General features: G+C 42.7%; 1 long non-coding RNA gene across 2 annotated transcripts; it reads right to left on the bottom strand.

Moving 5' to 3' along the window:
* Window positions 1-1671: 1671 nt before the first annotated feature.
* On the bottom strand, window positions 1672-15742 carry LOC135966373 (uncharacterized). 2 transcript variants are annotated; one of them, XR_012420909.1, is made up of 3 exons: window positions 15381-15742; window positions 4164-4307; window positions 1672-2468 (listed from the first exon to the last, which is right to left on the bottom strand). It is a non-coding gene; the product is annotated as an uncharacterized lncRNA (long non-coding RNA). The 2 variants fall into 2 exon arrangements; XR_010579694.2 differs by lacking the exon at window positions 4164-4307.
* Window positions 15743-15744: the final 2 nt, after the last annotated feature.

Below are 15744 nucleotides of genomic sequence, written 5' to 3'. Positions count from 1 at the left end.
AACCTCGTCTCTACAAAACATATCAAAAGTCAGCCGGATGCAGTGGCATGCATCTGTAGTCTCAGCTACTTGGGAGGCTAAGGCAGCAGAATTGCTTGAGCCCGTGAGGCGGAGGTTGCAGTGAGCCGAGATTGCACCATTGTGCTCCAGCCTGGATGACAGGAGTGAAACCTGTCTCAAAAAAAAAAAAAAAAAAAAAAGCCAAACATCTGAATAGACATTTCTCAAAAGAAGACATACAAATGGCAAACATGTATATGAAAAGGTACACAATATCATTGATCATCAGAGAAATGCAAATCAAAACTACAATGAGATATTATCTCACCCCAGTTAAGATGACTATTATCCAAAAGACAAGCAATAATAAATGCTGGTGAGGTTATGGGGAAAAGGGAACACCTGTACACTCTTGGTGGGAATGTAAATTAGTACAACCACTATGGAGAGTTTGGAGGTTCCTCAAAAAAATAAAAATAGAACTACCATACAATCCAGCTATCCTACTCCTAGGTATGTACCCAAAAGAAAGAAAATCAGTATATTTAAGCGCTGTCTGCACTCCCTTGTTTATTGCAGCACTATTCACAATAGCCAAGATTTGGAAGTAACTGAAGTGCCAATCAACAGGTTAATGAATAAAGGAAATGTGATACATATACACAATGGAGTACTAGGAAGCCATAAAAAAGAATGGATCCTGTCATTTGCAACAACATGGATAGAACTGGAGATCATTATATTAAGTGAAATAAGCGAGGCAGAGAAAGACAAACCTCACATATTCTCACTTATTTGTGGGAGCCAAAAATTAAAACAATTGAACTCATGATGATGAAGAGTAGAAAGATGGTTACCAGCAGCTGGAGAGTAGTGGGACTCTGGGGGGGATAGAAATGGTCATTCGGTAGAAAAAATAGAAAGAATAAGACCTAATATTTTCTAGCACAACAGGATATACTCAAAAATAATTTAATTGTACATTTTAAAATAACTAAAAGTATAATTGGATTGCTTGTAACACAAAGGATAAATGCTTGAGGATACCCCATTTTCCCTGATGTGATTTTTATGCATTGCATAATAATATGCATTCTATATCAAAATGTCTCATGTAATCCATAAATGTATACACCTACTATATACTCCTAATAATTAAAAATTTTAAAAATTAGCCAGGTGTGGTGGCATACACCTGTAATCCCAGCTACTTGGGAGGCTGAGGCAGGAGAAATGCTTGATCCTGAGAGGTTGAGGCTGCAGTGAGCCATGATCCCACCACTGCATTCCAGTCTGGGCAACAGAATGAGACCCTGTCTCAAAAAAAGAAATTAATTAATTAAAAATTTTCCCACAGAGAAAATCTGGGAGTGGATGGCTCCACTAGTGAGTTCCATCAAATATTTAAAGAAGAAAGGATAATTCTTCAGAAATTATTTCAGAAAATAGATGAGAGGGAATACTTCCCAACTTATTCTATGAAGCCAGTATTATTGTCATACTAGTTAGACAAAGACATCACAAGGGAAAAACAAAATAAAACTACACACCAATATTCCTATGGTGTGTAGTACCATAGACATAGACACAAAAATTCTTAACAGGCTTGGACTCTTTTTCTCCTCAAACTGGTTTTGCAGGTGTTTACTCGTGTGAAAACTTACCAAATTGTTTAAATATGTGCAGTTTATTCTATATCCATTATAACTTAATAAAGCTGTTTAAGAAAAATGTTAGTAAACTGAATCTGGCAACGTACAAAAAGGATTTTATAACATGACCAAATGGAATATATACCAAGAGTGTAAGATCGGTTCAACACTGAAAATCAGTATAATAAAAGACAAAAACTATATGACTATTTCAACAGATGCAGCAAAAGGCATTTAGCAAAACCAACATCTACTCATGGCAAAAACTCTCAACCATTTAGGAATAAAAGGGAATTTCCTCAACTTGATAATGGGCATTTAAAAAAACCCTAGCTAACATCCTACAGAACCGTGAAAGACTGAATGTTTTTCCCCTATAATAGGAAACAAGCAAGGGTGTCTGCTTTCAACACTTCTGTTCAACGTTGTACTGGATGTTCTAGCTGGTTGTGTTCAACGTTGTACCGGATGTTCTAGTTGCTTCTGTTCAACGTTGTACTGGATGTTCTACTTGTTTCTGTTCAACCTTGTACCGGATGTCCTAGCTGGTTCCGTCCAGCGTTGTACCGGATGTCCTAGCTGGTTCCGTCCAGCGTTGTACCGGATGTTCTAGTTGGTTCCGTTCAGCGTTATAAAGGATCTTCTGGTTGGATCCGTTCAACGTTGTAAAGGATGTTCTAACTGGTTCCGTTCAACGTTGTACTGGATGTTCTAGTTGCTTCTGTTCAACGTTGTACTGGATGTTCTAGTTGCTTGTGTTCAACGTTGTACTGGATGTTCTAGTTGGTTCTGTTCAGCATTTACTGGATGTTCTAGCTGGTGCAGTCAAGCAAAAGAAAAGAAAGAGAAGAAAGCATCCAGGTTGGAAAAAAGTAAAACTGCCTTTATTTACAGATGACAGGATTCTGTATATAGAAAATTTCAAGGAATCAATGATAATAATAAAACTACTGAAACTAATAAAAGATGTTAGCATGGTCAAAGGTTACAAGATCAATATATAAACACTATACTTCTATATACTAGCAATGAATAATATTAAAGTTAACAATTTCACACCATCAAAAAGAATAAAATAGTAACAAATTTACTAAAAGAAGTAAAAATGTGGCCAGGCACAGTGGCTCACGCCTGTAATCCCAGCACTTTGGGAGGCCGAGGCAGATGGATCGCGAGGTCAGAAGATTGAGACCATCCTGGCCAACACAGTGAAACCCCATCCCTGCTGGGCGCGGTGGCTCAAGCCTGTAATCCCAGCACTTTGGGAGGCCGAGACGGGCGGATCACGAGGTCAGGAGATCGAGACCATCCTGGCTAACCCGGTGAAACCCCGTCTCTACTAAATACAAAAAACTAGCCGGGTGAGGTGGCGGGCACCTGTAGTCCCAGCTACTCGGGAGGCTGAGGCAGGAGAATGGCGTAAACCCGGGAGGCGGAGCTTGCAGTGAGCTGAGATCTGGCCACTGCACTCCAGCCTGGGCGACAGAGCGAGACTCCGTCTCAAAAAAAAAAAAAAGAAAAAAAGAAACCCCGTCCCTACTAAAAATATAAAAAATTATCCGGGCGTGGTGGTGGGCGCCTGTAGTCCCAGCTACTTGGGAGGCTGAGGCAGGAGAATGGCATGAACCAGGGAGGCAGAGGTTGCAGTGAGCCGAGATCGTGCCACTGTACTCCAGCCTGGGCGACAGAGCGAGACTCTGTCTCAAAAAAAAAAAAAAAAAAAATAGCAAAACAATTTTGAAAAAGAGTAAAGTTGAAAGACTTACACTACTTGATTTTAAATTTGCTATAAAGCCACAGTGATGAAGACACTGTGATATTAGCACAAGGATAAGTAAATAGATCAATGGAAAATAAGTAAGGATCTATAAATACATTATAACATTTATGGCCAATTAATTTTTGACACAGTTACCGAGATAATTCAATGATGAAAAGGTAGACTTTAGTAAATGATTCTGGGTAAACGGATGCATACATGCCAAAGAAGGAGAAGGAGAAGACTTGCCTTACACGTTACACAAGAAAATTAGCTGAAAACGGGTCATAGACCTAAAAGTAAGAGCTAAAACTATAATACAATAGAAAATTGTTGTAATTTTGTGTTGGGTAAAGAGATTCCAGATATAACAACAAAAGCATGATCCATGAAATAAAAGCATTGGTAAATTGAACTTTGTCAATATATAAAAACTTTTCTGTTTCAAAAGACAGTATGAAGAAAATGAGGAGACAAGCCATGGTCTAAAAGAAAATATTTGAAAATCATTTGTCTGATAAAAGACTTGTATTCAGAACACTTATGACTCAATAATAAGACAAGCAACCCAATTTTGCAAATAAAAGATCTGAATATATACATTTCACCAAAGAAGATATATAAATGGCTAATAAGCACATACAAAGATGCTCAAGGTCATTATTCATTAGGGAACAGCAAAGTTAACCACAATGAGATACCAGTAAAAACTCAATAGAACGGTTATAATAAGAAAAACAGACAACACCTACTGTAGGCAAGTATGTGGAGAAAGGAGCCTTCATGATTTGCTCGTGAGATGTAAAATGGCAGTCACTTTGGGAAACAGTTTGGCTGTTACTTAAAAAGTTAACCATAAACTTACCACGGGACTCTGCAATTCTACTCCTAGGTATCTAAGAGAAAATGAAAACTTATGTCTGTATAAAGTCGTTTATGATCATGTTTATAGCAATATTAGTAGTAGTAGTAGTATTTTTGAGACGGAGTCTCCCTCTGTCGCCCAGGCTGGAGTCGGCAGTGCAATCTCAGCCCACTGTAACCTCCACCTCCTGGGTTCAAGCGATTCTCCTGCCTCAGCCTCCTGAGTAGGTGGGACTACAGGTGCCCGCCACCATGCCCAGCTAATTTTTTGCATTTTTAGTAGAGATGGGGTCTCACCGTGTTAGCCAAGATGATCTCAATCTCCTGACCTCGTGATGCGCCCGTCTCGGCCTCCCAAAGTGCTGGGATTACAGGCATGAGCCACCGCACCCAGCCAGCAATATTATTTATAATAGCCGGAAACTGGAAACAACCCAAAATGTCTAGCAACTGCTGACTGGATAAACAAAAGTGAAAACAACTAAAATATCCATCAAATGATGCCTGGATAAATAAGTGTGGTATAGCCCTACGATGGAATACTGTTCAGCAGTTAGAAGAGGGGGAAGTGCTGGTACCTGATATGTGAACAAACCTCAGAAACATGATGCTAATGTCAAGAAGCCAGACACAGGCCGGGCGCGGTGGCTCACACCTGTAATCCCAGCACTTTGGGAGGCCGAGGCGGGCGGATCACGAGGTCAGGAGATCGAGACCATCCTGGCGAAAACGGTGAAAGCCCGTCTCTACTGAAAATACAAAAAAATTAGCCGTGCGTGGTGGCGGGCGCCTGTAGTCCCAGCTACTCAGGAGGCTGAGGCAGGAGAATGGCGTTAACCTAGGAAGCGGTGGAGCTTGCAGTGAGCTGAGATCTGGCCGCTGCACTCCAGCCTGGGCGACAGAGCGAGACTCCGTCTCAAAAAAAAAAAAAAAGCGAGACACAAAAGTCATCACATGGATGATTTCGTGGATATAGTGTCTAGAAAATGCAAATTTGTAGAGTGAAAAATCACATCAGTAGTTGCGTAAGGACAGGAGTAGGAGCAGGGGTTAAATGTAAATGGGCATAAAGAACTTTGGGGAGGTAATGAAGATGTTCCAAGGCTGCATTGTGGTGATGGTAGTAAAACTCTATGGATTTACTAATACCACTGAATTGAATACTTACAATTGATAAATTTTGTGGAATGTGAATTGTATTTCAATAAAACTTTTTTAAGGCCACTGAGTTTGACTGTTGGAAATGAGAGAGATAAAAGCAGAAATAAATGAGGTCGAAAGCAGAACAACAGTAGAACTAATAAATAAAACATTTGTTTTTGAAGAACATTAACAAAATAGACAAACAACTTGGTATTCTAATCCAACAAAAAGAGAGAAAGTACAAATATACAAAATAAGAAATACGAAGAGGAAATGACTACTGAAACAGAAGATAGATTTTTTTTAATCATAAAAGATGTTTTTGCCCAACTCTAGGCAAAAACATTTTGAAGACCTAGATGAAATGGTTAAATTCTAAGGAAAATTGAATTTTCCAAGATTTACCTCAGAAAATTCAAGTCTTCTTTTCATTAAATAAACTTGTCAAGAACCACCCCACAAAAAAAGTAATAGATTTGGGTGATTTCATAAGAAAATGCTGCCAAACTTCAAAGACCAGATAATCCCATGCTCATAAATTATACCAGAATAAATAATACTTCTGGCTGGGCCCAGTGGCTCATGTCTGTAACCCCAGTACTTTGGGAGGCCAAGGTGGATCATGAGGTCAGGAGATGAAGACCATCCTGGCTAACACAATGAAACCCTGTCTCTACTAAAAATATAAAAGTTAGCGGGGTGTGGTGGCACCTGCCTGTAATCCCAGCTACTCAGGAGGCTGAGGCAGGAGAATCACTTGAACCCGGGAGTTGGAAGTTGCAGTGAGCCAAGATTGCGCCACTGCACTCCAGCCTGGCAACAGAGCAAGACTCCGTTTCAAAAAAAGCAAAACAAAACAAAACAACTTCCAAATTTCTGGAGCAATTATAACAATAATATGTAAACCTAAAAAGGTATCACAGAAAATGAAAACAAAAGTCGATTTCACTTGTCAACAGTGATGCAAATATTTCAAATAGAGAGTGAAGAAGTCTTCAATTACTCTAGAATATTGCTCTTATGAATGCTGCTTTTGCTTTATATATTTTTATGCTATTAGATAAGTATTTATAATGTCCTATATTGAATATTTTATTAATCTACAATGTTATTCTTTGTCTTGTAATCTGTTTTGATTTAAAGGCTATTTTGTCTGATGCAAGCATCACTGCTTTCTTTTGGATGTTTACATGGAATATCTTTTTCAATCCATTCACTTTCTACTATTTGTGTTTTTGGATGTAAAGTGAGTCTCTTATAACAGCATATAGTTGAATTACATATTTTTATTCAGTCTTCAAATGTAAGTCTTTTGATTGAAAAGTTTAATCATTTATATTTAACTGCTAATGAGAAAGATATTCTTTTTTTTGTTTTTTGTTTTTTTTTTTGAGACAGAGTCTCGCTCTGTCACCCAGGCTGGGGTGCAGTGGTGCAGTCTCGGCTCACTGCAACCTCCGCCTCCTGGGCCTCAGCTTCCTGAGTAGCTGGGACTACAGTTGTGTGCCACCACGCCCAGCTAATGTTTGCAGTTTTAGTAGAGACAGGGTTTCACCATATTGGTCAGGTTGGTCTCAAACTCCTGAACTCAGGTGATCCACCTGCCTCAGCCTCCCAAAATGCTGGGATTACAGCCGTGAGCCACTGCGCCCGGCCAGAAGCTATTATTTCTGTCATTTTGCTTTGTTTTTGAAGAGGCTTATAAGCTTTTTTATCTCTAATTTCCTGCATTGCTGTCTTCTTTTGTGTTTAGTTGAATTTTTTTTTTTTTTTTGAGAGGGAGTGTTGTTCTTGTTGCTCAAGCTGGAGTGCAATGGCGCGATGTCGGTTCACTGCAACCTCCACCTCCCAGGTTCAAGTAACTCTCCTGCCTCAGTCTCCTGAGTAGCTGGGATTACAGGTGCACACCACCACGCCCGGCTAATTTTTTGCATTTTTAGTAGAGACAGGGTTTCACCATGTTGGCCAAGATGGTCTCAAACTCCTGACCTCAAGTGATCCGCCCACCTCGGCCTCCCAAAGTGCTGGGATTACAGGCGTGAGCCACCGCGCCTGGCCTAGTTGATTTTTTATAGAAGAATGTTTAAGTTCCTTTCTGATGTTCTTTTGGGTCTATTCTATAGCTATTTGTTTGTGGTTGCCATAAGGAGTATATTTAACATAGGAAACTATAGTGCTCTAATTTGAATTTTTACCAGTTTAACTTCAATAACATATGAGAACTCTGCTCCTTTAAAGCTCTGATGCCCCCCTTTGATTTGTTGATGTCACAAAATTACATTTTTATACATTGCATGCCCTAAAACATACATTAATCCTTCTTTTAAATGCATTAATCTCTTAAATTATGTAAAAAAAAAAGAAAATATGGAGATATAAACCAGAGTTACAATAATGCTATCGTTTAGTTTAATGATTATTTTATGATCTGCTCAAATTTTTTTTTTCTTTTGAGACAGTGTCTCAATCTGTCACCCAGGCTGGAGTGCAGTAGCACAATCATGGCTCACTGCTGCCTCAAACTCCTGGGCTCTCCCAAGTCAGCCTCCCAAGTAGCTGAGACTACAGACATGTGCCACCATGCCTGTAGGATCTAGCCCTACAGGGTCTATGGGATTTTCTCCCTGTGTGCGGAGACGAGAGATTGTAGAAATAAAGATGCAAGACAAAGAGAAGAAAAGACAGCTGTGCCCGGGCGACCACTACCACCAAGACGCGGAGACTGGTAGTGGCCCCGAATGCCTGACTGCGCTGTGATTTGTTGGATACAAGGCAAAAGGGCAGGGTCAGGAGTGTGAGTCGTCTCCAGTGATAGGTAAGGTCATGTGAGTCACGTGTCCACCAGACAGGGGGCCCTTCCCTACTTGGCAGCTGAGGCAGACGGAGAGAGAGGACAGCTTATGCCATTACTTCTTCTCTGCATTTCAAAGACTTTTAGTACTTTCACTAATTCTGCTACTGCCAGCTAGAAGGCAGAGCCAGGTGTACAGAGCGGAACATGGAAGTGAAACAGGAGCATGACCGCTGGAGCACAGCATCACAGGGAGACGGTTAGGCCTCAGGAGGCTGTGGGCGGGCCTGAGTCAGGCCTTCCACAAGAGGTGGTGGAGCAGAGTCTTCTCTAACTCCCCCGGGCAAAGGGAGACTCCCTTTCTTGGTCAGCTAAGTAGGGCGCCTTCCCAGGCGCTGGCACTACCGCTAGACCAGGGAGCCCTCTAGTGGCCCTGTCCGGGCGTGACAGAGGCTCACACTCGTCTTCTGGTCACTTCTCACCGTGTCCCTTCAGCTCCTCTCTCTGTATGGCCTGGTTTTTCCTAGGTTATGATTGTAGAACAAAGATTATTGTAATATTGGAATAAAGAGTGATGCTACAAACTGATGATTGATAATATTCATATATAATCATACCTATATTCTATCTCTAGTATAACTATTCTCTGTATTTTCTTTATTATGCTGGAACAGCTCGTGCCCTCGGTCTCTTGCCTCAGCACCCGGGTGGTTTGCTGCACACAGATTTCTTTTACTTCTATATTTTTAAATTATTTAGCTTAAGGTTATTTTAATTGGCATGGAAATGGATGCTGGGAATGCCCTACATAATTACTACAGTAAGTTTGTATTAAGACTCTTTTGAAGTAAAAGGGTGAATTTGTGGCTGGGTGCAATTGCTCGTACCTGTAATCCCAGCACTTTAGGAGGTCAAAGTGGGTGGACCACTAGAGCTCAGGAGATCGAGAGCGGCCTGGGCAACATGGTGAAACCCTGTCTTTACAAAAATTAACCAGGCATTAGTCTGGACGCAGTGGCTCAAGCCTGTAATCCCAGCAGTATGGGAAGCCAAGGTGGGCGGATCACCTGAGGTCAGGAGTTCGAGACCAGCCTGACCAATATGGTGAAACCCTGTCTCTACTAAAAATACAAAAAATTAGCCAGGCATGGTGGTATGTGCCTGTAATCCCAACTACTTGGGAGGCTGGGGCATGAGAATCACTTGAACCCAGGAGGCAGAGGCTGCAATGAGCCGAGATCGTGCCATTGCACTCCAGCGTGGGCAACAGAGTTAGACTTTGCCTCAAAAAAAAAAAAAAAATTAGCCAGGCATGGTGGCATGTACCTGTGCTCCCAACTACTCAGGAGGCTGAGATGGCAGGATCACTTGAGCCTGGGAGGTGGGGTGCAAACTGTATTTGCACCACTGCACTCCTGCTGGTTCACAAAGTAAGATCCTGTCTCAAACAGAAAGAAATGAAAAGAAAAAAAAGAGTAAATTTGTAATAAGGCTCTGCCAGAAATATAACTCAAACTAGCATAGACTAACAGAAGAAATCTATGAGCCTTTATAACTGAAGGAGCCGATCTGAAGGCTTCAGGAATAGCTGACTCCAGGGCTACAATCAGCACTAGGATATGTTAATCTAAAACAACTAAAAGGGCCTGGCGTGCTGGCTCATGCCTGTAAGCCCAGCACTTTAGGAGGCCGAGGTGGGAGGAGTTAGAGACCGGCCTAGCCAATACGTTGAAACCCCCTCTCAACTAAAAATATAAAAAATTACGGGGCGTGGTGCCGCTCACCTGTAGTCCCAGCTGCTCCCGAGGCTGAGGCAGGAGAATCACTTGAACCCAGGGGGCGGAGGTTGCAGTGAGCCAAGATCGCGCCACTGCACCCCATACTGGGCGACAGAATGAGGCTCTGTCTCAAATAATAAACATAATAAAAAAAATAAAACAGGCCCGGTGGGGTGGCTCACGCCTGTAATCCCAACAGTTTGGGATGCCGAGGCGGGCGGATCACAAGGTCAGCAGATCGATACCATCCTGGCTAACAAGGTGCAACCCCGTCTCTACTAAAAATACAAATTAGCTGGGTGTGGTGGTGCACGCCTGTAATCCCAGCTTCTCGGGAGACTGAGACAGAATCTGGGAGGCGGAGGTTGCAGTGAGCCGGGATCACGCCACTGCACTCCAGCCTGGGCTACAGAGCAAGACTCCGTCTCAAATAATAATAATAATAATAATAATAATAATAATAAAAGGATCTGACTGGGTGTGGGTGGCTCATTCCTGTAATCCCAGCACCCTGGGAGGCCGAGGCGAGCGGATCACCTCAGGTCAAGAGTTGGAGACCAGCCTGGCCAACATGGCGAAACCCCATCTCCACTAAATATACAAATTTAGCCAGGTGTGGCGGGCGAGGTGGAGGGCACCTGTAATTCCAGCTACTCAGGGGGCTGAGGCACGAGAGTCGCTTGAACGCAGGAGGCGGAGGTTGCAGTGAGCCAAGTTCTCGCCATTGCACTCCAGCCTGGGCAACAAGAGCGAAACTCAGTCTCAAAAATAAAAAAATAAAATAAAATAGGCCAGGTGCGGTGGCTCACGCCTGTAATCCCAGCACTTTGGGAGGCCGAGGCGGGCGGATCACGAGGTCAGGAGATCGAGACCATCCTGGCTAACACGGTGAAACCCCGTCTCTACTAAAAATACTAAAAAAACTAGCCGGACGAGGTGGCGGCGCCTGTAGTCCCAGCTACTCCGGAGGCTGAGGCAGGAGAATGGCGTGAACCTGGGAGGCGGAGCTTGCAGTGAGCCAAGATCGCACCACTCACTCCAGCCTGGGCAACAGAGCTAGACTCCGTCTCAAAAAAAAAAAAAAAAAAAACAAAGCAAATAAATAAAATAACTAAAAGGATCAGTATCTAGTTTAAATAGAGTTTATTTCAGTGTAAAATTTGAGGATAGCCACCTAGGAAGTATAAATCTTAAAGAATGAAAGTTTGTGTTTTGAAGTGTAGAAGTCTGGGATCGTTTATATAGACAACGTTTAGGAAAGTTTAACAGAACTTTAATTTTTTTATATATAAGGCTTAATGTAGCATTATAATGGTCTGAATAGTTAAGGTGGTTTTCTTGGGGAGGAAGATATACTTACTATTTTATATTGAAGATGTAGTAGTTACGGGTTTTCTGTGTTATTTGGTCTGAGTTAGGTTAGGTACAGAACAATAAAAAGGCATATATGTTAAATATATAATTATAAATATATATTTACAACTTGTATAGATATATAACTGGTCATGGGGAAGCAGTGGAACTGGGAAAGTGGAACAGGAGTAAAAGAATTTACCAAGACAGGGCCAGGCGTGGTGGCTCACGTCTGTAATCCCAACACTTTGAGAGGCCAAGGTGGATGGATCACAAGGTCAGGAGATCGAGACCATCCTGGCCAACATGGTGAAACCCGGTCTCTACCAAAATGCAAAAAATTAGCCGGGTGTGGTGGTGCACACCTGTAGTCCCACCTACTCGGGGGGCTGAGGCAGTAGAATAGCTTGAATCCAGGAGGCGGAGGTTGCAGTGAGCCAAGATCATGCTCCTGCACTCCAGCCTGGTGACAGAGCAAGATTCTGTCTCAAAGAAAAAAAAAAAAAAAAAGAATTCACTAACACAGGCAGATTTATTAGAGGAAGTAGGAAAATACTTTCAAGAAGGTAATGGGCAGCCAGCAAGAGAGGAACTGACTGCAAGGAAACGCAGACTTCCTGGAGGTAGAATAGGTGGTTTTTGGGCTGCAGAGTGTTACATTCATTTCTGATAACACCAAGGTTGCAGGAAGCTGACTTGCATTTTTTGTATCAGCTGAGAGTCTGGCGATAGCTAGGCATAGGAAGATTGTGAGTTATTTGCACAGGACGACTCTGTGTCCTGGACCATTAGGAAAGGCAGACTTACAGCTTATCTGCTTTTTCTTCTTTCTTATTTTGCTTTCCCCTGTTCCCACTACCCTGACTCTTTTTCCCTAATTAGGACTCCACATTAATACATAATAATTTACAAAAGATAAGTGATTGGGTGGGAGGAGGAAAAAAGAAGCCAAGTCTTGGCAAAGCAGTTTAGAGAAGGAGGGATAAAGAGATGGAGAAGCAGAAGGGTGAGAAGAAGTTTTGGCAGTTTCCTTTTTTAATATATCGATAATTCTAGAGAGTTTAATTTTTTCTGTAGGGAAAGAAATTTTCAGTCTCCTTTGGATGCTTTTTAGCATCCAAAAATTGAAAGTAACTTTCAATTTTTTAAAAATTTTATACTCAATTTTTAAAAATTATGTACATAAATGAACTAATTTAGGTATTTTTAATGGCATTTCATTTCAGTCTTCGTAGTTTGGGTCTTTATGGGTTAAATAAGACCATTTTAAAAGATACTGATGGGAGGTCACATCATAAGTACTATTTATGAATATGAATTTAGCTGGAGTTACTTAAAGGTGTATTTTTTTTTTGGAGACGGAGTTTTCCTCTTTTGCCCAGACTGGAATGCAGTGGCATGATCTCAGCTCACTGCAACCTCCACCTTTCTGTTTCAAGTGATTCTCCTGCCTCAGCCTCCCGAGTAGCTGGGATTACAAGTGCCCGCCAACACACCCAGCTAATTTTTGTATTTTCAGTAGAGACAGGGTTTCACCATGTTGGTCAGGCTGGTCTCGAATTCCTGACCTGGTGCTCTGCCACCTTGGCCTCCCATAGTGCTGGGATTACAGGCGTGAGCCACTGCATCCGGCCATTAAAGGTGTATTTCTTTTGAAGGGTAAAGACTCATTGTTAGATGGATGATTGTCCATAATTTGGGGTTTTTGTTTTAATGGTCAAAGACCAAAAGGGAAAGAGTTGTTGGATCTGGCATGCTGCTTAATAAGGATTATTTCTTGAAGAGTCACCCATGAGTCACTTTTTTCCTCTTATATGTCTTGGTGAAACCCAGTAATTTGGGGCACTTAGGGCACTAGGATATTTTTGTATGTTTTTTGTTGAGGGGAATCTTATGGGTCCAATGTATGTCATGAAGGATGGGCTTAAATAGTTTCACAAAACCTTAGTCACTAAGCTGTCTTTTGGCTGGGAGAAATAGTGTCTTATCTTTAAAACTTATCTCTGTCTTTATAGAAAGTTCTTTTATTGGCTTTGGTCATTTAAAATGGGACCTTAGATATGTCAAATGAACTGAACTTAAGAGTTTAGCCAGTTTTTTTTTTTTTTTTAACTTATAAGTTTTACTTAAGTCATGCAATCTTTTTTTGAGAGAGAGAAACTTTTCTTTCCTGACCAAAATTTGAATGGGAGAAAAGGCCATGGCCATGCTCGGTGACTCATGCCTGTAATCCTAGCATTTTGGGAGGCCAAGGCAGGTAGATCACCTGAGGTCATGAGTTAGAGACCAGCTTGGCCAACATGGTGAAACCCCATCTCTACAAAAACACAAAAAATTAGCCGGGCATGATGGTGGGTGTCTGTAATCCCAGCTACTCAAGAGGCAGAGATGGGAGAATTGCTTGAATCCAGAAGGCAGAGGTTGCAGTGAGCCGAGATCATGCCACTGTGCTCCAGCCTGGGCAACAAAGCGAGACTCCGTCTCAAAAAAAAAAAAAAAAAAAGGGAGGGGCGTATACATTCTAGTGAGTCATTTAATAAATAACACAACCTCAGAGAAAAGTGAAAATCATAAATCTGTGAACAGCAGCATTTTCCGAGAACAAAAACAAAACCACCTTAAAGCAGAATTTTAATTTTAGCTCTGTTGAGCACGGAATTGGGTTGCTTAAATAAAGTCTGAATTTCAATTAGAACCGGGGCAATGTGGGCCAGGTGCAGTGGCTCAGGCCTGTAATCCCAGCACTTTGGCAGGCTGAGGCGGGTGGATCAACTGAGGTCAGAAGTTTGAGACCAGCCTGGTCAACATGGTGAAACCCATGTCTACTAAAAACACAAAAAATTAGCCGGGAGTGGCTGGGTGCCGTGGCTCACGCCTGTAATCCCAGCACTTTGGGAGGCCAAGGTGGGTGGATCACGATGTTAAGAGATGGAGACCAGCCTGGCTAACATGTTGAAACCCCATCTCTACTAAAAATACAAAAATTAGCCGGGCACGGTGGCATGCACCTGTAATCCCAGCTACTCGAGAGGCTGAGGCAGGAGAATCGCTTGAACCCAGGAGGCAGAGGTTGCAGTGAGCCAATATCGTGCCATTGCACTCTAGCCTGGGCGACTGGGCGAGACTCCGTCTCAAAAAAAAAAAAAATTAGCTGGGAGTGGTGCTGGGCGCCTGTAATCCCAGTGACTCAGGAGGCTGAGACAGGAGAATCGCTTGAACCCGGGAGGCGGGAGGCGGAGGTTGCAGTGAGCCGAGATTGCGCCATTGCACTCCAGCCTGGGCAACAAGAGCAAAACCCCATCTCTCACAGGCTCCAAATTTACTAATATAGAATTGAGCTAAATATTATTTCACAGAAACTTGAATTTGGTCTTTATGGCCATTCCAATTTTTTAAATTGCCAATTGTGTTTCCTGTTTTTCCCCATTTTTATGTAAAAATTAATATGCTTTTATGGGTTTTTTTTGACGGAGTCTCACTGTCTCCCAGGGCGGACTGCAGTGGTGTGATCTCAGCTCACTGCTACCTCCGCCTCCCGGGTTCAAGCAATTCTCGCGCCTCAGCCTCCTGAGTAGCTGGGATTACAGGCATGAGCCACCACACCCGGCTAATTTTTATATTTTTAGTAGAAACGGGATTTCACCATGTTGGTCAGGCTGGTCTCGAACTCCTGACCTCAGGTGATACCCCTGCCTCGGCCTCCCAAAGTGCTGGGATTACAGGCGTGAGTCACCGCCCCCGGCCTGGCAAAAACCTTTTTTTTTTTTTTTTTGAGACAGTCTCGCTCTGTTGCCCAGGCTAGGGTGCAGCGGCGGGATCTCGGCTCACTGCAACCTCCGCCCCCCGGGTTCAAGCGATTCTCCTGTCTCAGCCTCCTGAGTCACTGGGATTACAGGCGCCCAGCACCACTCCCAGCTAATTTTTTTTTTTTTTTTTTTTTTTGAGACGGAGTCTCGCCCAGTCGCCCAGGCTAGAGTGCAATGGCACGATATTGGCTCACTGCAACGCGCGTAACACTAAAATTTACCTATATTACTTACAGCTGTGATGTAAAATGGAAAAGAAGCCGGACGCAGTGACTCATGCCTGTAATTCCAGCATTTTAGGAGGCTGGGGCAGGAGGATCATTTGAACCCAGGAGTTGGGAAACCAGCCTGAGGCTGCAATGAGTGGTGATGGCACCACTGCACTCCCCACTGGGTGACAGAGCGAAACCCTGCCTCCAAAAACAAACAAACAAAAAAACAAGGAAAAGATGCAGAGGCGTCCTCCTGGAGGCGCCTTTAGGTTCTCTCACAGACATGTTGGGCCAGCACTGCTGGCTCCATCCTAGATTTCTTCCAGTCCTCCCCAGTTACCCGCCAAGCGGCTTCTCCAACCGGAAACGTCCTAGGGCGACCCCGG

The sequence above is a fragment of the Macaca fascicularis genome, chromosome 11, assembly GCF_037993035.2.
Source record: "Macaca fascicularis isolate 582-1 chromosome 11, T2T-MFA8v1.1".
Classification (NCBI taxonomy): domain Eukaryota; kingdom Metazoa; phylum Chordata; class Mammalia; order Primates; family Cercopithecidae; genus Macaca; species Macaca fascicularis.
Note: the sequence above shows the minus strand (reverse complement) of the source record. Positions and strands in the feature narration are given on the sequence as shown.